A 26518-nucleotide genomic window follows, 5' to 3' on the forward strand; every position below is an offset into this window, starting at 1 on the left:
GTTTTTGGGGCTGGCCCAGTGGCGCAGCAGTTAAATGTGCATGTTCTGCTTGGGTGGCCTGGGGTTTGCTGGTTCGGATCCTGGGTGTGGACATGGCACCGGGTGGAAAGCCGTGCTGTGGTAGGCGTCCCACATATAAAGTAGAGGAAGATGGGCACGGATGTTAGCTCAGGGCCAGTCTTCCTCAGAAAAAAAGAGGAGGATTGGCAGCAGATGTTAGCTCAGGGCTAATCTTCCTCAAAAAAAAAAAAAAAAAAAAAAACAGATAGTTTTCTTACAGAAATTAGTAAAACTAGCTAAAATCATTTTGTTTGAATTACTTGCTGTGCTGAAGAATGACGAATTTCGTACGAGGTGTGATTAACAGATTAAAAGCCTCCCAGTTTGATGTTTTTTTCAGGAAAGGGAGGTTAAAGAGATTATGTTATGTTATGTTAACCTGGTACAGGCATTTTACTGAGGAGTATTGTAACTGTTCTGAACTTCCCATTAAGTACCAGATTTTTTCCCCTGATATAGGAATTAGTTTTGAATTTTAAAAGATCATCAATATTAGAACTGATACAAATAAAATTGTATTCACAACTACAATTTCTTGGTTGGTGAGTAACTGAGAAGATATTTATGTGATATAATATTATCAAAGTTGAGGTTTTAGAGAAATTAGTGAGATTTAGTAACATGTAGGTTACAATACTGTTAGTATATTTGATTCAGACTTTGATATTGGACAGTAAGAATTTCTTAGCCTCTGAAGAATATTTCATTATAGAGTTACCACACATTGCTTGCTATGGACCTATTTAGTTCTAGATCATGAGAAAGAAACAGAATGTGTTAACTCCTTTAGCTATAGATTATAGTATGATAACTTAAAAATAGGGAAAGATCTTCTTTGTTGTCCTTTTATCTTGATACATAACTGTTCAATGTGGTCTTGTGATTGTTTGGATCATTGTCAAAAGGCCAACTGCCTGGTGCGGTGTTGAATGCCAGCCTTGCTCAGTGGGATGGTTACTCCCGTGTCAGTGGGGCTACATCCTCAAAGTATTTGTCATCAAATACGTGTGGGAAATGCTGCACCTACTGTCCTTCTTGTGAGAGATTCATAATTAATGACTCTGAGAAGTCCTGCAGTTACGGAAACCTCTTTAATGTTAAAAAAAAAAACAAAAAACCCTGCTGTTTTTCCCATTTATGGAACTATGACACGCTGTTTCTGTTAAATATCTCCCTGAGAAAAGCCAGTTTTGAGAAAACTAGTTTGGGAACTGTTGTACATTCATAGTGCACCTTCTGCAGAATGATAGGAAATCCTTCCTGCTTGATGTTTGGAAGAATATGTGGAGGGAGGTTGCTAAGGGCTTATTTACAAAACAGTTAGTTCTTAAGCATTTGGGGAAGGACTGTGTGTTTATGGAGGCAGGCATTGTTTCAGTCAGCCTGAGGACCTTTGTGAAATGTAAAAAAGATATGACCTCTCTGAAAGCTAAATATGTTATAAAGGAGCTATGAAAACCAAAAATGGTTTGAAAGTTTTCTGTGGCACTCAGGGCATAACCTCTCCGTGCGAGGCACCCCTTGTGCGTGGGTGGGTGACAGTGCTGTGGCCTGGGGTTTGCACCCTGCCAGGTCCAGTGGATGTTTGACTCTTTGGTAAGGAGAGTATCTTTCACCTTCTCTGTGGTTTCTTTTCTTTTTGGAGGATGCATTTGAAGCTAAATTACTTGGTTGCCTTCCCCAAATAGCTTCTTTCTAGATGCTGGTTTGTTGAATATTGCCTATTCTTTAGGTTTGCCTGAACTGAAGAATCAGAAGTAGGGTACTGTGATTAGATCCCCAGGTGGGACTTGATTTTTTTCTCTCCTTTGTTTTCCTTTCTGGTCTTTTTCTTTTCTTGGTGCAAAGAACTACAATACATCTTTTGTTAGTGATAAAAAACCATTATCCTCCCAGATTGCAGGAATTCTTTATGCATAGTTGTATTTTAAATGTTTAGGTAGGAATCCTATGGGGCATCATAAGGGATTTCTTCAGTGTATTATTAGATTTTGGATGGTAAATTTTTATGCTCATTTGTTTCTTTAAGATAGAAAGCACAGCTAAATATTTTTTCTTTTTCTTTTTCTGAATTGGTTTTAATACTCAGATTAAGTGTATAGATACCTTTGAAAATGTCATTAAGAACAAACCCAGCAGTGAATGATAACCTTGAGGATAAAAATAAACTCTTAAATACTGTGTTTCCTTCTCCTAGGGGGATGGGTCTATATTCAGATTGTTTGGTCTGAGAAGAATGAGATTTTATTGAGAAATTGGGTATTGTGTAGAATTTGTCACTAGCTAAGGTTTAATCTCATGTGTGGTCACAATCAGCTCTTTTTTGCCACTGCTGCTTATCTCTGAAGTTATCTTTATTTTGTCCTTAGGACCTCAGCATAATACACTTTTAGTAACTTACTGCCTCAGGGCCTTTGCACTTACTGTTGCCACATGCTAGTGAAACCCCTCCCCCAAACACACAGACACACTTAATTCTTATTCTTTCTTCACCTCTCCCATTCCAGTGTCATTGTCTTTCCTTTTCCAGGTTACCCAGATTTTATTAGTAGATACTGTCATGGCATTATATATCTTGTAGCTCTTATAATAGTATTGATTTTCTATTTATTTCTGTTACTGTTTTAGGACTAATATCTGTCTCCCTCCTCCATAAAGGCAGCATTTCAGTTTTTGCTTATCATTGAATTCTTGGCATCTGTGACAATAGTGCACACACAATGTGGTTCCATAGTATTTGTTAAATAAATGCATTTTTGAAAACCTTTCAAAAATTTATTGACTGATTAATGATGTCAAAGTTAGAATAATGCTTCTGGAAGTTTATCTTGAATCATTTATTTCCCAATGAATGATTTAACAGACTTGTTATAAAATAAAAAACAAAACAAAAAGCTTGTGGTGCTTTATTATATATTGCCACTGTGTCTAATCTGACTTCTTTGTTGTCTATCAACTGTTACTCTACTTTTTAGATGACTGTCACGGTAACAAATTGATTTATTACACAGCTGTGTGCAGCCAGATTTCCCTTATGGGCTTCTTTAGCGTAGGATACTGATTTCTAAAGTTTGCTGTGTTTGGCATATTAATTTCTTTCCACTATTTTCTTTCTTTTTTTTTCCTTCTAGCTTTATTGAGATATACTTGACATATGACATTAAGATGTACAATGTAGTGATTTTATATATGTATATATTGCGAAATGATTACCATGATAAGGTTAGTTAACACATCCATCAGCTTACAGAGTTACAATTTTGTGTGTGTGTGGTGAGAACTTTAAAAATCTAACTTTGTTAGCAACGTTCAGTGTTGTAGTGTTGTTAACTGAAGTCACCATGTTGTACATTACATCCCGAGAAGTACCACTATTTCTAACTAGAATTTTGTATCCTTAGACCGCCTCCATCCGTCTCCCCCCCGCCTCCCCCAGTCTCTTCTATGTTTCTGAGTTTGGTTCTTTTAGATTCCACCTGTAAGTGAGATCATACAGAATTTGTCTTTCTCTGACTTTTTCACTTAGCATAATGTCCTCAGAGTTCATCCATGTTATCATAAATGGTAGGATTTCCTTTTTTATGGCTGAATAATATTCCATTGTATTTACATCTCCACATTTTCTTTATTTGTTCATCCATTCGTGGACACTTAGGTTGTTTCCATGTCTTGGCTATTGTAAATAATGCTGGAATGATCATAGGAGTGCAGATAGCTCTTCAAGATAGTGATTTCATTTCCTTCAGATATATACCCAGAAGTGGAATTGCTGGATCATACAGTAGTTACATTTTTATTTTTTTGAGGAACCTCTGTACTATATGCCATAGTTGCTGTACCAATCTGCCATTCCCACCAACAGTGTATCTACTATTTTCAGTTGGATACTATGATACCTTGATTCTTGATCAGGTGAAACAGACAAAAAAAGTTAAATTCAAATTATTGGGAGATAATTTTTCACTTTGGCACGTCAGTTTTGCTAGCTTTTTTGATAAGATAGCATGTTCTTTAAAAAGTGCCTATTGGGGCCAGCCCCATGGTGTACTGGTTAATGAGTTTGGTGTGCTCTGCTTTGGTGGCCTGGGTTTGCAGGTTTGGATCCCAGGTGCGGGCCTACACCACTTGTCAGCGGTGCTGTGGCACTGACCCACATATACAGTAGAAGAAAGTTGGCATAGATGTTCGCTCAAGACTAATCTTCCTCAGCAAAAAAAAAAGAAAAAAAAAGTGCCTATTAAGGTGATTCTCCGTTTCTTGTATTCTGTCAATTGATAATTTTGTTTGACTTTCCTTTTTACCCTAGATAGTATTCCTAGAATAACAGAAGTCTCTATCGCATACATGAGGGGAGAAAAAAAAAAAATCAAGATTCAGGATTTTCAAGTTTGTTACATCTGTGTTCCTTCTACTTTCATGAATAAAGTGTGAAATTTTTCATGAAGATAAATTTTATATGTAAAAGACAACGAACTTTTAGGTTTTTGGTTTATGAAATCTTAGGTGAAATAAAACATTTCTACTTTTTTTTTTTTTAAAGATTTTATTTTTTCCTTTTTCTCCCCAAAGCCCCCCGGTACATAGTTGTATATTCTTCGCTGTGGGTCCTTCTAGTTGTGGCATGTGGGACGCTGCGTCAGCGTGGTCTGATGAGCAGTGCCATGTCCGCGCCCAGGATTCGAACTAACGAAACACTGGGCCGCCTGCAGCGGAGCGCGCAAACTTAACCACTCGGCCACGGGGCCAGCCCCAAAACATTTCTACTTTTTATTTGCAAATTTTCCTCATTATTGTTAGGAACTGGGGACTTAAGCTGAGAAAGGACATAGAGGCTAGAATTGATTATACACTGAACGTTGAAGTATTAATTTCTTTTGATGCAAATGGAATTTAAGCTGGAAAACATCCAAACTAAACAAAATGAAAGCTGGCGATCTAGTCTGAATCGAAATGGAATATATATATTTTAAAACTATTGAATGGGGCTGGCCCCGTGGCCGAGTGGTTAAGTTTACGTGCTCTGCTGTGGTGGCCCAGGGTTTTGCTGGTTTGGATCCTGGGCGCGGACATGGCACTGCTCGTCAGGCCACGTTGAGGTGGCATCCCACATGCCACAACTAGAAGGACCTGTAACTAAGATACACAACTATGTACCAGGGGGAGATTTGGGGAGAGAGAGCAGGAAAAAGAAAAAAAAAACTATTGAAGTTAAAATTAGACTATTAATTAAACATAATGTTGAGCAGACACAACAGAGTATAATACAATATGAATTTTTTAAATAAAAAGTTAAAAAACAGGCAACACTAATCTTCAGTGTTTTGAAGTCAGGATGGTAGTTATGTTGATGGACACTGGTGTCTGGAACAGAGTGTGCAGGGGACCCTCGGGTCTGGTCATGTTCTGTTTTGTGGTGACAGTTGGTTACATGGGTTTGTTCACATTGTGAGATTTATCATGCTTTTCACTTTTCTGTATGTGTGTTATACTTCAGTGAAAATTTTACTTAAAAAAAAAGTAAAGTTAAAACATGAAACTATTTTCTTAAAGGATAATTTCCTTTTGATTCAAGTTCCTATTTAAAGAGGGAAGGGAGTCACCAGCATGTTAACAAATGGTATGTCCTTACATTTAGCTATTGATTCTTGACTGAGGGGTTTGTCTCTGACTTGTTAAGAGGCTGAATTTGGTTTCAAAGTCTTGGTTCTCTTCATAATTGAAACTTATCTATGGGAATCACTAAGACATAAATTCCCTCTCTAAAATAAAGCAAAGCAAAACTTTGGCGTTTGGTGTTCCGGGACATCAATTTTGGGGGAGAAATAAAAGCCCATTTGATCTGTAGTATATTATCCATGACTGTTATATTTAGAAGAATTTTAGGTAGATATGACATGCAAATAAAGGTGTCTTCTTGAGGCATTCTTATTTTGGGGTGGGGCACAAGTATTTTTCTGATGATTGCAAGAATATTTTTTGTGTAATAGAAACATGAATTCTCGAGTAAAGGAACCTTTAGGCCCAGTTTGAATGAAAATGGTTTGACATGTGTTACAAGTTCGTTTGCTTTTAATAAACGTGATACTAATCTGCTTAAAGTCTTTCAGTGGATCCCTGTTGCCAGTAGGATCAAGTCCAAAATCTTCATCTGGCACAGCAGACTCACTGTGGTGTGACTGCATATCCTCACAGTGATCTTCAGAGTTGACTTTTATTTGGGAGGGAGCGCAGTGAGGCAGTGTATTAGTTGCTAGGACTGCCATAACAAAGCACCACAAACTGAGTGGCTTGAACAACAGGAGTGCATTGTCTTTAGTTCTGTAGGCCGGAAGTTCCAGATCAAGATGTTGCCAGGGCTGTGCTCCCCATGAAGGTACTAGGAAAGGGTCTCTGTGTTCCAGGCCTCTCCTAGCTTCTGGTAGTTTCTTGACTTGTGCTGGCATAACTGCAGTCTTCACATGGCATTCTCCTTGTGTGCCTATCTCTGTGTCCAAACTTCTCCTTTTTATAAGGTCACCAGCCATGTTGGTTTAGGGCCACCTCGTTGTAATTAGCCTCATCTGTAGTGACCATTCTTCCAAGTAAGGTCACGTTCTGAGGTACTGTGGGTTAGCGCTTCAATATATGAACTTTGCGGAGATACAGTTCAACCCATAATAGGCAGGAAGGGCTTTGTTGCTGGGTAGACTTGGATACGAGTGACCTGAGTTTTAGTGACTGCTTCAGCTCTCTCAATTGTGTATCCTTGGAACAGTTGTGAAAATGTATTTCTTATTTTTAATCATGTTACAGTGTACTTTGGTTGTAGACTACATTAATTTTTATTTTTTCCATTTCTATTGAAACTTTTAAAAATCTTTTTCCAAACCTCTAGAAATGATTGCCTTTTAGTGTATATTAGAAAGTTATTCCAATTCTGCATGTTTCAAAGAAAAGTTTTTAGCATATAGAAAATTATCAATGAGACTAGAAGAAACAGAAGAAACTAAAGTTATATGAGCCAAAAAAATGGAAAATGATAGAAATTTTGGGACTGATTCACCATGTTTTTTTCAGTTTCATAAGGGAAGGCCATTAAGTATAGTGAAACATGTGCTCTAGAAACTTGCTGCTCCAGGTGTTGGCAACAGATTGGCATCTCTGAGAGTTGGTTAGAAACGCAGAATCTCAGGTTCCACCCCTAATTACTGAATCAGAATTTCTGTTTTGATAAGATTCCCAGGTGATTTAAATACACATTTAAGTTTGAGATTCACTTTTCTTGACCAGTGTTTCCCAGTCTTTTTCAAGTTAATGCACAAATAGAAACTGTGTGCATTGCCTTGAGACCTGAGAATATTGGCGTCCGAGCATACCTGTTGCTTATTTATGACTGACCAGCGTTTAGGCAGATACGAAAAAGAGGAAAAGGAAGACTTGAGATTTTGATGTGAAACACAGCACATACAGTTCAAGAGGAACAGAGGCAGCTGTAGAATTGAATTCTGACCAAACAACTGGGAACGATTTGCATCTTCTGAAGTGCCTGATGTCATAGGGGACTGTGAACTTGGGTGCAAATAGACAAACATGAGGGAGTTGAAGGAGCTGTACCCATGGATGATGACTAGCCACCATTTTTAAAGTACCTTCTCTTTTCCAATACTGGGCTTGCTTTACATGTGTTGTTTCTAGTTCTTAAAAAAGTCTCTCCACAACCTAGTCATTATTTCCTTGTTATACAGGTGAGGAAACGAAGGCTCAGAGGCCAAGGTCACACGGGTAGTTTGTAAGATGGCACAGGCCTATGAGGATTGGTTAAAGCCAAGAATGGGTGGATATTTGCTTAAAATACTGAAGATAATACAAAAAACGCAGGCTGGCCCAGTGGTACAGCAGTTAAGTTTGCACGTTCTGCTTTGGCCGCCCAGGGTTCGCTGGTTCGGATCCCAGGTGCAGACATGGCACCACTTGTCAAGCCATGCTGTGGTAGGCGTCCCACATATAAAGTAGAGGAAGATAGGTATGGATGTTAGCTCAGGGCCAGTCTTCCTCAGCAAAAAAGAAGAGGATTGGCGGTAGATGTTAGCTCAGGGCTAATCTTCCTCAAAATAACAAAAAAACAAAGAACAAGCACGCCTATGTTGAAAGAAAAAGAAGGGATAGGCCCATTTCTTGGAAAATGGAAATGATATAATTACTTTGCTCTTTTTCTCTTTTATTCCTACTCCTAAAATTAGTTAGATCTCACCTGCTCTCAAAAATTGTTTCTCTCTCACTTGCTAGAAGTTTCTCACTTGCTCATATATGTACAGAATGATTGTTAGAAACGTAAATTCATAACAAGTAAGCTGAATGGGAAGAGGTAAATTGTTCCAGAATAGGCTAATGCTGCTTACTAGATTTGAACCCTTAACAACTGAAAGGAAAAATTTATAGTTTTTCTGACTTGATAAAAGTGATCATATTGTATTTCTTGAAATTTTTTGAATGCAAGCTAGAGAACATTATCCACATTGTACAAAAAAGTAATTTGTTAGTAGAGTAACTCATAGAGTGGGAGGAAATCTGCCTGGAACGAGGGCAATTCTGAGTTTTGGTGACCAGTCCCTCTCTGACCAGTCCCTCTGGATTCTACCAGTGGAATAGTTAGTTGCCCTTCAGCATTTACCTGTCCTTGCTGTCTCTCAGCTTGAATCACAGTCCCAGAAGAGTCAATTCAGTTGGTCAAGCTTGAATTACGTGTCTGTGTCTTGGGTAGAAAAAGAGAGAAACATTGATTTATTGCTCCCCCTAAAACTGCACATGGTAGGGCTAAGGTAATTCCCCATAATGAAATTAGGGAGCTGTTGCCCAGAAAATAAATGAGAGATGCCAGAACACATGTTCACTATATACCACCTTATCCGGAGACTCTCACTGTATCACTAGATTGGTGAGAACTCGTGACAACATATGGATGTTTACGGTTTGTTTTGCTATGCATGTGATAGGTAAATAGAGTGATGATGTCGATGGAATATACCGTTTGTGCTGGTTCATATGCAACTTTTCTTAGGAAGAGGAGTGTGAATGGAGGGAGTAGAATTATATAATTATATGATATAAAAGTAGGATTATATTTTAGCAGAAAAAGAAAAAATAGGCAAGAACTTAAACCTTCAGTTTGGCTGTTGCCCTGGCAAGAGTCCTTTCATCTCTATTTAAAATGAAATGAAACAATGAGCCCCTGCACCCTGGAGTTCCCTCCCCAGAGAGGTATTCCCCACCTTACACTCTCTGACTCTGGCAGGCTGCTCTGCTCACCTTCACAAAAGTCCCATGTTAATCTGCATTGTTTTGGTGCCTTTAAGCCAACGCCTGTTGTTTTTGTGTATATTAAATATTACCTAAGGCAGCCTTCAGCCAGAATGGGGTGCCTGCCTGGGCTGTCTTATTTCTTGAGGTATAATTATTGATTTTTCAGAAAATAGTAATCCGATTTCAGAGTTGCATAGGTTTTGAGTAATCTGTCCTTTGCTCTGTATTTTATATAAGCTCTTTTATTTTTAGTGAACTTTTTTTGTAGAACATGAGGTTTTCCCAGCAACGTATATATTGTTATAGCAGAAACATCTACGTGAGAAACAATGAATCACAATGTATTCCAAAAGAAATGGGAATGTTGTACATGCAGCCATTTAAAACTCACCCTTGAAAATGGCAAGAACATGTTAAATGGTAATTCTTTAAAGGCATTTTTATGAGCAGTTAATCTTCGAATTCAGGAATGAGTGTAGCTTTCTGGCAATCTGCTCGTCCCAGCTTCCTGGATCCCACACTTCTAACTCTTAGCTCTGCAGTCCCCAACTCCACAAATCATTTGACCCCGCTAGAACCTCCAATCCCTAAGTCTCACTTTTCCCAGTCCCTTACCCCTTGATGTTTCATACCTGGTTAAATACCTCCATTCCCGTTTCTGTTGTGTCTTTTCTCTGCTGGTCCATTCCAGGAGTGCAGGGATCTTTTTCCTTTTAGCTCATTGGTGTACCCTAGGTGCCTAAAAAAGTGTCTAGCACATTCTAGGCACTTCATTCATTCCCCAGATATTTATTAGCATAGGCAGGGGTAGTGACTACAGACTTGAGTGTTTACCTTGTGTTTCTTGGATGGCCTCTCTTGAATAGCATTGTCTCAGCTGTGCTTTCTTTAGGAGCTGGGCAGTAAACACATGTATACAATGGTCAATGTAAGGACTTTCTTGGGAGAGATCCTCAAGGCTGGTATTTATATGTAGAAAAGACTATGTAGAAAGTTTGCTTTGGTTTAAAAAGTTGATATTCCATATGATCCAGCAATTCCACTTCTGGGTATATATCTGAAAACAGTCGAAAAGCTACCCCTATGTTCATTTCAGCATTATTTACAGTAGCCAAGATATGAAAGCAACCTAAGTGTCCACTGATTGATGAGTGGATGAAGATGATGTTGAGTATACACACACAGACAGAAACACGCGTATGCGCGCAATGGCATATTACTCAGCTGTAAAAACAATGAAATCTTGCCATTTGTGACAACATGGATAGACCTAGAGGGTTCTAAGTGAAATAAGTCAGACAAAGAGAGACAAATGCTGTATGATTTCTTATATCTTGTATCTGGATATCTTATATTCAGCTTATATGAGTAATTTAAAAAACAAACCAAATGAACAAACAAAACAGAAACAGACTTAAAGATAAAGAGAGCAAACTGGTGGTTACCAGAGGGGAGGGGGCAGTAGGGAAATGCCCGAAGTAGGTAAAGGGGATTAAAGGGTACAAACTTCCAGTTATAAAATAAATAAGTCACGGGGATGTAATGTACAGCATAAGGAATATAGTCAGTATTATAATAACTTTTTATGATGACAGATGGTAACTAGACATATTGTGGTGATCATTTTGTAATATATAAAAATATCGAATCATTGTGTTGTACACCTGAAAGTAATATGTCAATTTTGCTTGAATTAAAAAATTAAAAGTTGGTATTCAGTTTAAGTTATAAATTAAAAGACATTGCTTTACTTTTTTAAAGTTGTTTACTTTTTTTTTTTTTGCTGAGGAAGATTAGCCCTGAGCTAACATCTGTTGCCAGTCTTTCTCTTTTTTGTTTTGCTTGAGAAAGATTAGCCCTGATCTAACATCAATCTTCCTCCACTTTATATGTTCTTCGCTGCCACAGCATGGCTGATGAGTGGTTTAGGTCTGCACCTGGGATCCGAACCTGCGAACCCAGGCTGCTGAAGTGGAGTGCGCCAAACTTAAGCACTACCCCACAGGACTGGTCCCCAAACAAATTTTAACAATTACTTTTAAGGGAGTTTTGAATTATGATTGGTCTTGTTTATAAGGTAGTTAATATCTTCAACATTTAGACTTGCTTATTAAATAAAATAGTATTTGATTTCTATTGTTAAGGGATCTGTTAACACAAACTTTCCCAAATACTTAACTCTTCTTATAAATGAAATAAACTAGACATATAAACAAAGTGAACCTAAAAAGTTGTCTTAGATAATTCAGTGCTGTGCATAAACTCATTTAAGTTTCGCTCTTAACTGCACACCTGACTTAATTGTTTTCACACAGAGAGAGAGTACAGTGCAGTTCAGTTCCACCAGTTGGGGTGGGGGAGGATGGCAAGTACAACCTCTGTGCCTTTGTTTCTTCACCAGTAAAATGGGGATTAAAGTACCCACCTCAACGGCTGTAATGGGGATTAAATGAGTATACACACAAACACATACATTTGGGGCTTCCTTAGAATGGGCCAGGCATATAATAAAGTCCTAGGCTAATCCTCATTTTTTTATTAACCCAAAAAATGTTAATATACTTTTCATTCTCTTAGATCTTTCTTTACTTAATTCTAAATCTCTACAGGGATAGAAGGCGCTTGTCAATTTAAGGAGATAGTTATTACCCCAGTTAATTGGGGTTACTTAATTTTTAATCCTCCTAGGTTGAAAAGATATATACCTACTAAAGGAAGATATATATAGTCACTAAATCTCCATTTTCAAAACTCCAAAAGGAGATGGCTTCTGACCTCACATTATCTTATTCTTTGTACACAAAAGTCTGCAACTCACTTATGGTTGACTGCTGCTTTTTTTTTTTTTAAAACATTCCTTTCAGATTTGGCTCCAAAGACTGTTGAACCTGATGGGATCCTAAGATATGTGTGCTTCCTCTACAAAGATGAAGATCTTTGACCCTGTTAGCATCTTGTGTTCTTTCATTTTCTTAGGACAGAATAATTCTTATGAATTTTTAAAATGTTCAATGGAATGCTTGCCTGCTTAGTGGTGACAGCTCATGAAATAATTCTGTGACGCAGGAGTAGGCTCAGGCAAAACTTTTCTTAGGAAGCTGCTTTGCCTGTGCAAATGCTCAAAAACGTCTCAGTATAGTGTGGAAAACTCATGAGATTCTTGGCTAAGTTTATTTTATGAAGAAGATGCTCTGCTCTCAAATGTCTCTGCTCTGACATTAACGTGGCTCCTGTTGAATATAGGCTTTGGCTGTTCAGGACATCAGTCTCGTGGGTCAGTCGTGATGCATTCCGGGTGGATGTGTTTATGTGTCTGAAGCAGAATTGGACTTGCCTCTTTCTTTGGTTTTGGTTTGCCATGTTGCTGGCTTTTTCTGGTAGTGTTGGTTACCGATTTTAATTATTGCTTCCTAAGACCCTCTCTGGAATATCATGGTAAGCATAGAAAGCCTTTTGTTTTTTTGTGGTTGCGGTAGAGCCTGCTTCTATGTAGTTCATTTAAAGCATTATATAAAGAAGGAAAAAAAAAGGCAGGATGACTGGTTTATCAAGACCCTCTTCATGCTCAATATTTTGATAAAAAGACTTGGAAGCCCAGTGTTGTTTTTCTTTTAAGTGAGTGGTAGGTCGCTTGGCCTGTTAATGCCCTGTTCACAGATAACAGAGAACAAGCATACCTGTTCCGCTTTGCTCTTGTCTGTCAAGTTCTGAAAGTGATTTTCACACAAGAAAAGGTGCAAGAACAGTGGTAAAGGAAACGAATGGTAAAGAAGCCCAAAGTAGATGAGAAGTTTAGAAGAGCTCTTCTAGATTAGATGGCAGGTGGACTTCATCTCTTGCTCCAGATGATCGAGGCTGACTGTAGTACATTTGGAAGGAGTGTTCTGATCAACTGACAGTGTTCTTGGGCACAAGTATGGGAATATTTGCCATCCCTGATGTAGATTCACAAACTGAGCTGAGTGTTCAGCCCAAATTAAGTATATGACGAGGAACTTGGAGATGTGATGTTAGAGGGACTCTATTAGCCTTGTGAAGGCATTGGCTAAAGGGTTTGTTTTGTATGCTTCAGGCCAATATGCTTGATTTAACCTTTGGAAAAGCTCTTGATCATTTTATAAACAGGTTTCTGAGCAAACATGTCATTATCAAATGAGAGCCCTTTTACATCATAGTCTTCTGTGGTGTAAAATTTCCATTAATCAGTTGAGCTCCTTTACTTATTTATTTCTAGAGTGGTGGTCAGCAACCTTTTTCTGTAAAGGGTGAGATAGTAAACGTGTTTAGCCTTGCTCTAACAGTCTCTTTAGCAACTATTCAGCTCTGCCCTTGTGGAGTGAAAGCAGCAACAGACAAAATATAAACAAATGGGCCTGGCTGTGTTCCAATAAAACTTTATTTATGGACACTGAAATTTGAATTTTATATAGGTTTTTCTTTATAACGTAAGTTTCTTTTCTTCTTTTATGCTTTTTGGGTAAGGAAGATTGGCCCTGAGCTAACATCTGTTGCCAATCTTCCTCTTTTTTTTCCTCCCCAAAGCCTCGGTACATAGTTGTATATCCTAGTTGTAGGTCATTCTAGTTCTTCTGTGTTGGATACCACCACAGCATGGCCTGATGAGTGGTGCTAGGTCCGCATCCAAGATCCAAACTGGTGAACCCCAGGCCGCCAAAGCGGAGAGTGTGAACTCAACCATATAGTTTTCACGTGTCAAGAAACATTCTTTTTTTTCCCCCTCAACTGTTAAAAAGTGTAAAAACCATTCTTTGCTTGTGGGCCGTACAAAAACAGGCAGTGGGTCAGTAGGCCATAGTGCCAATCTCTGCTCTGTGGGTTTCCTGCCTCAACATCTGGTTCTGCCTGTTCTTATAGTAATCCTTAAAATTCTCTCATCACCTAGTACTTTATACTATATTTAAAAATATAACTTGCTTTGATTTATCCAGCTAAATTAAAAAAATAATTTTTACTTTTTTTAATTGTTGAAATCATTTAGATATTAAGTTGTAACTTTTTCTGCCTCCTATCAAACTCTATGAGGCATAGAATGAGGCAGTTGTTGAGATTTACCCCCTGGTTAATACTTTGTAAATTCTTTTCAGGAAGCTTACCTGTGAAGATATTCCTTTGAAGCAATTGCCATCCCAAATGATGCCACTTTGAAACACTATGTGTTTACTTCTATTTTCTTTTGGAAGGAGTGTACATACGTTTCCTCTACATAGAATCTGAATAGAAACTGAGTGAGGAAAGAAAGTGAATTAGTTAAGATGTCACCGTTATAAACTGGCACAAATCATGAATATCGTCAGAGATGTTATTACTTCACAGTTGTATGATGTGTCTTGGAAGTTTCATTTGTTAGTTTGTTGTGAAAGCAAACTAACAGCCTTCCAGAGACCTTCTCTGTTCAGCGCGGAACTTGGAGGAACTGGATTAACACAGTAACATGGGGAGGGACAAAAGATGGGGTGGCAGGGGGGGTTCTTTTGTTTGAATCTCCAAGCTGGATACTAAAATCAGTTTGCTGGACTATGACGAATAGAGCTCCAGTCACAGTGGAACAAGATTTATGTTTACCTAAAGTCTAATTAGACTGAGATTTCCTGCAGTTATGTTAAAATCCTCTGCCCTTTTGCTTAGCGAGAAAGCGTTTGAACTCCTAAGCTCTGGAGGTTTAGCTTTTGCTGGCTCAATTAATTGTTAAATGTTCTCTTTATTATGTTATACATTGATGCCTTGCTTTGTAGTAGCTGAGGAAATTGCTGAAAGAATTGTTTAATTTGTTGTACTCTCTCACTTTTGTAAAAAGCTCTTTTTAAAAGGAAACAATTTTGATTGAAGTGGCATGGTGGTATTTGAGTTGGATAACATCATTTAAATTAAAATGCAGGAATTTGGCTCTACTCTTGACAGAGATTGGCTTGTATTTGACATTGACCCATGTGTTTGTCATCTTTCCAGATACTGCCTTCTATTTGTTCTGACAGCTTCACCAGCTGAGAAAACCAGACTCTCTAAAATTAAAAATATTCTCTGTGTATTTAAAGATGGAGCAGTGTATTATGTTTGTTGAGTTACTTTAAAATGTATGTGTACAAGAGTGATTTCTTTTCTTTTTGCAAAACATTTAAATCCTGCAGAATAGATACTTGTATGCATGACTTTGCTTTGGAGATATCTGAATACCTTAAACAATAGAAAAAGTAAAAATATTTGCTTTTCTTTTCTACTCCTTCATATATTTGTGTTAGTATAATTTTTGTAATGGATTTTTAAGTGCCACAAAATAGATGGGAGGAAGGTAAGTAAGTTGTTTGGTTCTTTTAAGTTATAACTTAAATTGCCTGGAAATGGATAAACTTCTAAAGTCACTTTACCAAGTCTATTAAATTCATACATAATGACTTTTTATCATTATGTATGCATTAAATACCCAGTATCTTGAAATTTTCTTTCATTATTTCACCATTAAATATGTGCTCAAACTAATTAGGCGGCATACTATATGTTACATATGGAAGATATTCCACATTTGTTTACTCATTTCACCCCTAAATTAATTTTTTTGCATATCTCTAAATTTCCTTATTCAGTTATCTTTGCAAAGAGTACCTTTTCAGTGATGTCCAGTGTTATAGTTAGCGTAATGTGTAAAAAGTACAAACTGAACTGTAAAAGGCAAGGATAGAGTTGTTTTGTATTCCCTCTGAAGGTGGTAGGCATTGTTCTGGCTTTCTTTGTGTGCTGGGCAGATGTTGATGCTTGGCAGATGGTATGCTCGTGTCACACTTTAGACTGATCAATAGAGATTGATATAGTAAAAAAAAATTTGAGGAGGGGTTTGATTATGGCTGTAAGTTCCTTTTAAAAAGGGGAAATGGAGTGAGTTATAATATAGATTTTAAATATTATTTCAATAGGTTTCTTTTCATTAGTCTCAGCTTTTACATTAGCATTTTAATTTGTGCTCCATTAGTAGATCTATGCATAACTGTTGGCTCTAAATCAGGCTATTATTACTATTTGGTGGTATTTGGTTTTCAGACTTGACTTATTTCTGAACATCCCATTGTGCTGTTATTATAAAACATAGGTACTGTACAATTACAAGATTGAGAGACTGTTAATGATACTTTGTATAATTATAATTTTTTCTAGGGAGGTAAATGTCACAAAAAGATCTCACCTAGTATGTTGTGTTTTTATATTGTCAAGAACAGTTTAAAAGTAGTGGTTTAATCACTACTATTTCACAGTGCCAAAATACACCTGAAGTTTTGAGGTTTGCATTTGAGAATTAACTTGAGCAGCACTCAGACTTGGAGAGATTATGCTGCTTCCTTACAAGGGATTTTATACCTCTTGTTTCAAGCTAGGCAGTGGAGACCTGATTTCTAGTGTTTTCTCTGTACTGGCTGGAAGATGTTTATTTTGAGGGAGAAAAACCTTGGGCTATCTTTCAGGTTCATAAACTAGAATGCTTTTGAAGTCTACAGCAAATAGAAAAAAAAAATAGATATTTGGCATCGTAGAGTACAGTCTTTTTAAAAATTGCGTTTGGCATTCAGATCATGATTGGTGGAGGCTAGTTGTTTGTAGAGACCATCAGTTTTGTCATATGTTTTACTTCTTTTATCTCCCAGCTGCTAGATTCTCAGTGCTATGGCATTTGATACATCAACATGTGAATTTCCAACTCCCTTCTCAGTATTATGTCTGTTAACTCAACTTCTGCAGTGATTAGAGGTAGTCTGTTTGTATGTTTTCTCCCTTAAATTCACTTGCTGTTTTTTCCCCTTACCCTATGAGTACCTTTATAATGTTTTATTATAGGCCTTTATTCTATCCTCCCCCTCTCCCATACTGTCTCTCTTGTATTTCTTATTCTTCTTTTTTTTAATGAACAAATAGTACATTTTCAAGGAAGAAAATTGAAATAGATCAGCAAAAGTTAAAAATTAGAACCACCAAACTACCGTTAATATTTTGATGCATAGTCACTTTCCTTAGTAAACATGTATGAGGTTGTTATTCACTATTTTGTAATAATCCTTTTTAATTTAGTATGTCTTGAATTTATTGCTATGCCAGTAGTTATAAATCTGAATCATTATTGCTGCTTAGTATGCCATTAATACTGGAGTTCTTAACCTGTCGTCCATGGTCAACCTAGTGGACTGAATAAGTTCAGGAGACTCTGAACTTAGGTGGGTAAAAATTGCATCTTTATTCATTAATTTGTTATATTTCAAATGACGTTTAACATTCGTTTCAATTACGAAGGTGGGCAATAAACCATAGTAATATTGGCAGTACCTGTGATGCCAATATAAACCACAGATATTCTCATACCACATCACATAGAGAAAACATCTCAAAATAATGTTTATGTTCATCACTACTTTGAAATTATGGAGGTTACTAAGGGAATAACCTCTAGTATATCTTCTTTACTGAAGTAATAAAGAAGTACATATATTGCAGTCTTTTCCTCATTTTGTGATAAGTATTTCATTACATGTTTTTGTGAATTTAAAACTTTTTTTTGAAAATGGATGTATAGATTGTTAAAGGCATCCATAGTATGAAAAACATTAGGCACACCCACATTAATGGATAGATACCATAATGTAACTAGTTATATATTGTTGAATTTTAGTTTCTTTCCAAACAGTCTTCATTATAAACAACAGTGGTGAACATTTGTTCATTTACGCTCACTTTGCTTAGGAGTGGAGTTGCTAAGTAAAGGGTGTGTCTGGATTTCTAAAGATTTTTAATGTATTTGCATTACAGTTCTTTCTAACTAGTCCTGAAGTACCATGGACTTTGGCCTCTGCAAGTGACTGAATTTGTGCTTTTGAAATTAGAGAAGTGTTCTCTAGGTAGAGCAGGAGACTTCACGTCATCTTTGGATAGTAAATCTTTACCTCAGAGAGTGTATCAGACACATTTGTGTGCTCTCTTTTTTACCCACAATTAATGGTGTGGAAAGGAGGACATAAAGCTGTGACATTAGAGAGAGTGTGTTCTTTCTAGTATGAAGTAAAATATGGCGTATAGTCTGAGAATTTAGTATAATATGAATTCTGGTCAGCTTTAAATTTTATAAATGATATAAATGTTCCAGAAAATTTGGTTGTCAGTGGTCCCTGTATTTTTATCAGAGGAGCAGCAGCATATTCTCTCTTAAGTCCTAAAATCAAACCCATATAGAAGTGGAAAAGAAAGGGGGAGTCTGAGTGGTACCAGTAGACACCATTAATTTGCCCTTCATACAAAATGCCAGTCAGTTTGCAGGAGCAGAACTTACCATCCCTATTCCTACTTGTGAAACCTTGTGAGGTAGAGTCATGCTAGGAACTTGACTTAGCTGTGAAGTCTCTTCAGGGAGGCAGTTGTGGACTTTGTTCTGCCTTGTTTCGTCTGGCTCGAGGGGTTGATTCTTTTTTTTTTTAATTTAATTTTTATTGAGTTAATGATAGGTTACAATCTTGTGAAATTTCAGTTGTTCGTTATTGTTTGTCAGTCGTGTTGTAGGTGCATCCCTTCACCCTTTGTGCCCACCCTCCACCCCACCTTTCTCCAGGGGTTGATTCTTAATGCCACTGGAAGGTAATAATGTATTCTATCTAATCAAGCTATTTTAGTCATTCTAAATCAAGAGCTTTATGTTCTATGTCTTTATACACTTGTTAGGGTCATCTTTTCCTTCTTAGCTCTCCCTATTAAAAAAAATTAGAATGTTTTCCCCACATCATTGTTCTGAATGTCACTTTATTCATAAATGTAGTTTAAATATTTTGCCCCATTTTAAAATAGTTTAAAGATATTTGTGTACAGTGGATATCTGTGTACAGAAATGCTGAATTGTGAATCAGTAAATTCTTGGTCTGGTTTTTTAGCTATAGTCAAAGATTTGTTATTCCATTGTGTTGGCCTCCATTCCCATTATCATCTTGTGATCCATCTCATGCTCCACCTCCAGCCAATACAGTTGCCTTGAGGCTAACAGGAAGGATAAGCGCAGAGCCTCCTCTTTTCAGCATTTTGGTTTCTGGAAGTTGAAATACTGTGTTTGCTTATATTCCATGACCAGAACTTAGTCACGTGATCAAACCAGTTGTAAGGGAGTTGGGGAAATATGGTTTTATTCTAAGGGGCCATAGGCCCTGCCCAACGTCAGATAGATAATTGGAAATCGTTGTGTAGGTGGAATTATCTTTTTCCAGATATTTGTTGAATACTTATAAAATGACATTTATAATTCACAGTGGGCTGAAGATCTTTAATGAGAATCTGAGGTCTCAGTATTTGTTCAGTTATGTGAAAGTGGCTAGATCTTTTCAATTATTCTTAAAATAGCTTTGATCTTTGACTTCAGTTTTAAAAGAAACACCTGACCAGACAACAATAACTACAACAAAAATCCAAATGAGGGGGCTGGCCTGGTGGCGCAGCTGTTAAGTTCGCACGTTCCGCTTCTTCGCGGCCCGGGGTTCGCCGGTTTGGATCCTGGGTGCGGACATGGCACCGCTTGGCACGCCATGCTGTGGTAGGCGTCCCACATATAAAGTGGAGGAAGATGGGCATGGATGTTAGCTCAGGGCCAGTCTTCCTCAGCAGTAGTTAGCTCAGGGCTAATCTTGCTCAAAACCAAAACCAAAACAAAACAATAACAACAAAAACAATCCAAATGAAAACAATAATGATTTAAGAGAGGAAAGGAAGAGGTGTGGATTGAATAAGAGAGTCAGGGAAGAGGTTTCATTTGCCTGTGGAAGTTTATATAAATTAAAGGAAATGATTAAATTTGAGAACCACTAAAACTGCAATTGACTCTGAGTAAGCTAATAGAATTTAATAGGGTATGTTAGATGTCAGCTATAGTATTAGTAGCATTTTATTAATCAGCTGATAGTATAAGAGCACAATCTTCTATGTCTATAACTTTTTGCAGGGTGTTTTGTAGAGGTGAGGTAGGGCAAGATACAAAAATAGACAGTATTCCAATCCTTGATCCTTCATTTTATGGGAGAAATTATACTCATTCAGGTAACGTTATATGTTAGTAACAGTGAGTGGGCACATGCCAATTGTGTAGGACAGGCTGTAAGTTGGTGGCATTGAGGAGGACATGAAGGACCATGGAAACCTTGATTTGGATCCTAGAGGTTACACAGAATGGCAGTAGGACCAGGTAGAGGTAGAGCATCTCTAACGGGAAACAGCGTGAGGGAGTTCATGGGTTCTCTATAGGAGACTGAGAGACCAGCTGAGCAAGTGTAGACTATCAGACTGGAAAAGGAATGAAAAGGATAGCTTGTGGTTTTCCTTTACTTCTCTTACTTTTGTGTGAATTGCAGTCTGTCAGTCTATGACCCTGGTGGTTATAGTTTTGGGGTAGCGAACCCTGGGTGCTTGCCTTATTATTATATGGGTCTTGATTTGATAAGTTTCTCTTACGGTGTTTTATTGCATGTCTTTTTTCCTTTAAGCATCTCTTACACAGATGTGTGGATGCTTAGGTGAAAGACTAATAACTCAAGAAGGAAAATCACTCATGGGATTGTTGTGTTGTCTGGTAAATAAAACTCAGAAGTAAATTTCTTAAAGAGACTATAATCTCAGAAGTAATTCAGTACAGCGTTTATTAGTATGCGCTGTGTGTCTTATGTGTATATCTAAATCCATATGGTCAGTTTAGCCTACTTTTAGTTTCAGTTCATGATGACATTGTTTATGATTTGAAATATATAAGAAAATCATCCGATAGTAAGTAAAAAAAAATGTAAGGCAGAAAATTTTAGTCTTCAGTTTTGCTGGCTTTAAAAAATCCATAATAATTGTGCATCTCTCTGTTCAGACTGACAAAGTTATTTTTCCAGCCTTTAGTTATCTTTCTGGAAAGTTGGTAATAAATATTTGAATGGGAGGAAATATTAATGAATATATATGTTAGTCTTACAAAGAAGGCTTATAAGATGTGGATGCCTATAAAGTACAAAAAAAATTGGTGTGGAAAATTTTGTGGCTTGATGCTTGAACTATGAAACAGTAGCTTTTACAAAATTGAGAACTGCAGACTACAATTAATTGTCATTAATTTTGTTGAATAGAAATATGTTCCATTTACTGTATAATCAGGGGCCAGGCTTGAATGAGTTTAAATAGATGAAGTCTAAATTATACTGACAGTCCATTAAACAGTAGCAGAAAACCCGTAAAGAAAATGGATTCACTATGATACCAGTTTATAATAAAATCATTTGCCAAATAAGAATTATAGCCCAGGCATTGTGAATTCTCCTGTGTATTTCCAGTGAGCACTGCAAATTGGTTGAACCATTTATTGTAAAGCCCAGGCTCCCAGTGCATTGTTTTCCGAAAAGGAGCAAGCAGCGTTGCTTGAAATCTGCTCTGTAGGATGTGACACCAGAAGATCAGTCTAGCAATTTGTTTGTTGTCAGCCATATCGGGAGAGAAGAATCTTCGCTCCAGCCTACCTGTCACCGATTATTTTTTCCTATGAATACTGGGCATAGTGTTCTTAGAAGTGTTTGAACTCTCTCTGTGTTGGTTTCCTAAATGTATGCATTTCAGCCATATTCCAGTTGTAGTCTTTATGTTTAGGATCTGTCAGCATTTCCATTAGCAACCATCTTCCACTTCATAGGGATTTTATAACAGAATTTATTTAATTTTGATAGCATTCACTGAATTGGGGGTAGGGTTGTTATTTGCCTTTTCAAGCATTGGAAAGGTAGGTACACTGGGGGGTAAGAGTGAGCGTGGTCTTGAAATTCCCTTCCCTCATGTCTCTAATGCCCTAAGACACTTTGCTTCATAGTGCAGATAGCCATCACTGATTGTTAAAATAGATTTCCTCCCATTAGATTCCCTATGTTCTCTTATGGCACATAGACTCTATTCAAACACAGTAGTTAGAAACTGTAGGAGAGATCTCCATCACTTAACTGGAGTTTAGGTGTTAAACTGGCTAGGCATTCCATGTGGGTTACAAGAAGGGCTTTTAAAGGAACATTTTCATAATAAATGTGATGAGAGTGCTTAAAATGTTCTTTGCTTGAGTAATGCAAGTATCAAACCATGGCTAATATTTTGCATATCAGTGTAACTAACAAGATTTCTGCTGCTGGCAGTTTGGTCTTGCTTTTTCTTGTTTTACAGAGTTGTCAAGTCCTTGTAGCATATGATTGATTTGGGAAAGGGGGTCTTGCTATTAGCAGTTATTCCAAAAGACCAGCATCACTTCTTAAAGTTAGGAAGATAATTGTCTTGGGTCAGTCTTTAAGCTTTTGATACATTAGAAGATTTTGTAGCTCCTAGAGGAGAAAAGAGAAATATGGGAAATTTAACAAAATTCCTTTTGGTTTGTTATGACCTACCTTCCCAACTTGGTTTTTCTCATAATTTAATTCCCTGTTAGCAACGAGAATAAAGGCACATAAATGTTTGCAAGAAGTATATGGTGTTCTGTTTTTAGACAAAAGCCCGTGTAAGTTTTGTAGTACTAGTTGGGAATCAGTAGACATTTGAATACATGGAATTTAATTTTCATAGTTTAAAAAGGAAGGAACCAAGGATGTGTGTTACCTGAGATCTTTTCTCCAGAGTTTAGAATCTGTGAGAAGATGTTACCAGCCAATTTTGGTGACAATTTTCATGCTCAAAACACAGGATAAGGGTAAAGACTGAGAAGCTTTTGCTTACTGAGGTGCTGTTTTCCCAATTTCTGTTTCTTTTCTCTTTTAAGTTCTCCACTATTCCCAAACAATACAAGTATCCCTTCCCCACAAAAGAATCTAGCAGAAAACTAAAACTAGGCCGCCTGCAGTTATTTCTTAAAGTAGTATTTATTAGAAAACGGCATTTTTTATGTTCATATTGATACAGCCTAGCAACTTTCTTGCTAGGATCCTGTTTAACTTTTGTTTTTACATTTTTATTCAATTCATTTGTTCCTCATATAGTTTTTGAGTGTTTACTATGTAGAATGTATATCATTTATGGAGGTGAGGAATGGTGATGGATTTGACTGTTGTACAGATGGGGAAACTAGAGATGAAAGGCTCTGTTAGAGGCCATGCAGCATGTGTGGATGGGAATTTGGGTATCAGGATTTCAGTGTTGTGTCTGACATGCACATACACATAAATACATACACCCCTATTTTGTATGTCGGGAATTTGGAAACATCCTGTTAACTAGTGAGATACCTGTGAACTTTTTATTCTGTGATATTAGACCAAACCTTCTGTTACTTCATTGAATAGTTCAGAGTTGCGAGGGTTGAGTAATCCTGTGTAAGAGAATGGAAAGGTGAAGAGTAGAGCAGTCCTGAGGGTCAGACTCCATGTCCATCATTCTGCCACCCAGCTGGGTCTCTGGGAAATTTGTTTGTGAGAAAGTCTTTGTTGGTGCATGCTCTTTACAAGTAGAAGGTTGTCTATTGGGAATTATGTTAGAGTGGCATTGCCATGCTTTGCAAAGGGACGAGAAGGTATTTCAAAGATTAATAGGCAGAAACACATTAATGGAGAGGGAAATTCTTTAAAGGATGGAGCACTGTGGCTGAGCTTTCCCTGACCACAGCTTTAATATTGGGCTCACAGTGCTGCTTGCTCAATTAGTGGGTGAAATAAGTGTCCACTGTGCTCTGTGAGGAGGCTATCAGGAAAGATGCTGACAGGTTCTTTGTGTTTCAGGATGACAAACTGCCTGATGCTTCAGGCTGTGGTTTTTACCCTCGAGAGAACTGTGCTCTCGTTCTATTTACATAAACCTGCTGATTTGCTGAGGGTTGAAAAAGCAGAGGGCTTTCTTTGCTTTAAGAATCTGTCTTCGTATTTTGGCTGACTTCCTCCCCCAGCCTAGCAAATGCTCTGTTGTTTGCAGATGGCACAGTAGATTCTTGGGCACAAAGCTATGCTGAGGTTGTGAGAAACTGCCAGAAACGCCCCATTCAATATCTTTGCCCAAATCATTGATACAGGCTTCGAGGTCACTTAATCGTGTGATCCATTCCCAGGCAGAGGCAATGTGTTAGAGAATAAATCTTAATGTAGATCCATGGTTTCATTCCAGATGCCCCTTGTACAGAAAAAATTAGTTATCATGTGTTCTTTGGAATAATTGATATCGATGGTAATAGCTTCACTCATATTTCTGGCCCTTTTCAGGCTTGCTGATCTTAAGATTAAAAAAATATATAATTTGCCCTCCAGCAGCCATTTGCTCAATCTGGTAAATATGCATTTTCATATGGGTAATTTTGAAAATATGCATTATGCACTTAATGGATCATATCAGCTTTGCTCAGTTCTTTCAGAACTGCTAGCCTTCTAATAAAAAAAGGCTCTTTTTCTTAAAAAAAAAAAACAACAAAAAAGAGGTGTCTGCAGTGCCTATGTTTGCCATGGGGGATTTTCAGGTTTAGGATCATTGATCCAGCTGACTGAAACTAATTTTATAACCAGCTTCAGACAATCCAAGCACTCATAAATTGCATGAAAATTCTTGGCAAATCTTTTTGGCTTTAGAAGATTCCTGGGCATATATTCCAGCTGAGATTTTAACATTGCTCTTGACTTATATTCTCATCTTTCCCTTTCTAAATAAAACACTTTATTTTTGTACTAACTATAAACATCTATCTATTTTCTTAACTAGCTTACTTAATAAGACAAGAGGGAAATCCTTCTTATGAGTGTTTGGTCTTATTTAACCTTGTTTTGAAAATCATTAAGAGTAATAATAAGTAGTTTTTTTATTTCTGTGAGATTTAAATTCAAAATTGCTTCTTAAAATCTATTCTCTTAGTTGGATCGCCCTAATTTTTATGGGAGGGTTATAAAGAAAAGTTTGATTCTACAGTAATTTTTTTATGCTTTTATTTTTAAAATGAATTGGAAAAGTCAGATCAAACGATGTATTTTTCCCCATTCCTATGGCAAGTTTGACACGGTGTGAAAAATTTTAATTCATATTACCCCTGATTTTAACCATCCTATATTTATGACTATTTATGTAAAATAAACTCTTTTCTCACTTAATTTTGAAGTGAGCTTATCTGACTTTTCTAAGTTTCAAAATACTGATATTAGAGATCACTTGACACAGTGACCTGTTTTACAGATCACCTTGTGCATTGGAATCTCATATATGAATTTATAGCTTTGGATCAGTTTGGGTTGCCATGGTAACCTTTTAAACAGAAAGAGGTGACGTTTTATCTGGTAAAAGGCATTAATAAGTAAATGTGGTAATTCCGTATGTCATGTTTAAGGATCTGCTGTCTCACATTGCCTTTTCCCTCATGGCAGCATTCTTTCCTCAGGCCAGGGCTCCCAGGCAGCCTCCAGTAAGACTGCTGAGAAGTGATTAGGCAAAGGGATGTCAGTGGTCATCCTTGACATACCAGCATATTCCTTTCCTCTTAAATCTAAGAGTTACACCTGGGTGTATTTACAGATAATCATTTTCCTGAATGTAACTTTGCAGTGAGAAGTGAAAGAATGTAGCTTCTTTCCCCTTTTCTGGAAAGCATTTTTATAAACAAGTTAATGGCTGCTTTATGTCTTAGAGTAAGAGAGTTTATAGTAATAATGATTTTATTGATTATGAAAAGTGATGTAAGTATATTTGTGTAAAAAAAATCAAAGTTGTACATAGTCCTCACTATCTGGTATCTGTCATTTACTTCAATTCTGTCTAGTTTTACCAACACTGATGCCAGACATTAGTCTTTGGCGGGTGCAGGAATGCAGAAGTGAATAAGTTTCTCTGAACTCAAAAGATTGATAGTAATGTGGACAGTGCAGACCATCTGACTGCCAAGTAACTGAACAAACAGGGAACGTAAATTGTCAATGTTAATAAAAGAAAGGAGGTATTGCTGTTTTTTTACAGAGGAACCATGAGAATTTACTGCTGCTGGAGGTAACTCATTATAAGGTTGCAAGCACTGTTGGAATCAGGGAATAAAGAGAGTTTGGCATGGACAAGGTCTTTGTTTTGGAGAATGCGGCCTAGGAGAGGATGAGATGTGGTGTGGGAACAGACCACTGAATGCTGCAAGGTTTTATCATGTGAGCTTTGGGAAAGTAGAAGTCATTAGTTAGGAAGTGACCTAGTTTTTTGGGTTCTTTTT

At 37.2% G+C, this 26518-nt stretch overlaps 1 protein-coding gene across 3 annotated transcripts in view; it reads left to right on the forward strand.

Annotated features, from left to right (window-relative positions):
* RERE (arginine-glutamic acid dipeptide repeats) overlaps nt 1–26518 on the forward strand; it is a 404029-nt gene that overhangs the window by 139416 nt on the left and 238095 nt on the right. The gene's annotated exons all lie outside the window — the stretch shown is intronic.

This window comes from Equus quagga, chromosome 5 (assembly GCF_021613505.1).
Source record: "Equus quagga isolate Etosha38 chromosome 5, UCLA_HA_Equagga_1.0, whole genome shotgun sequence".
NCBI classification, from domain to species: domain Eukaryota; kingdom Metazoa; phylum Chordata; class Mammalia; order Perissodactyla; family Equidae; genus Equus; species Equus quagga.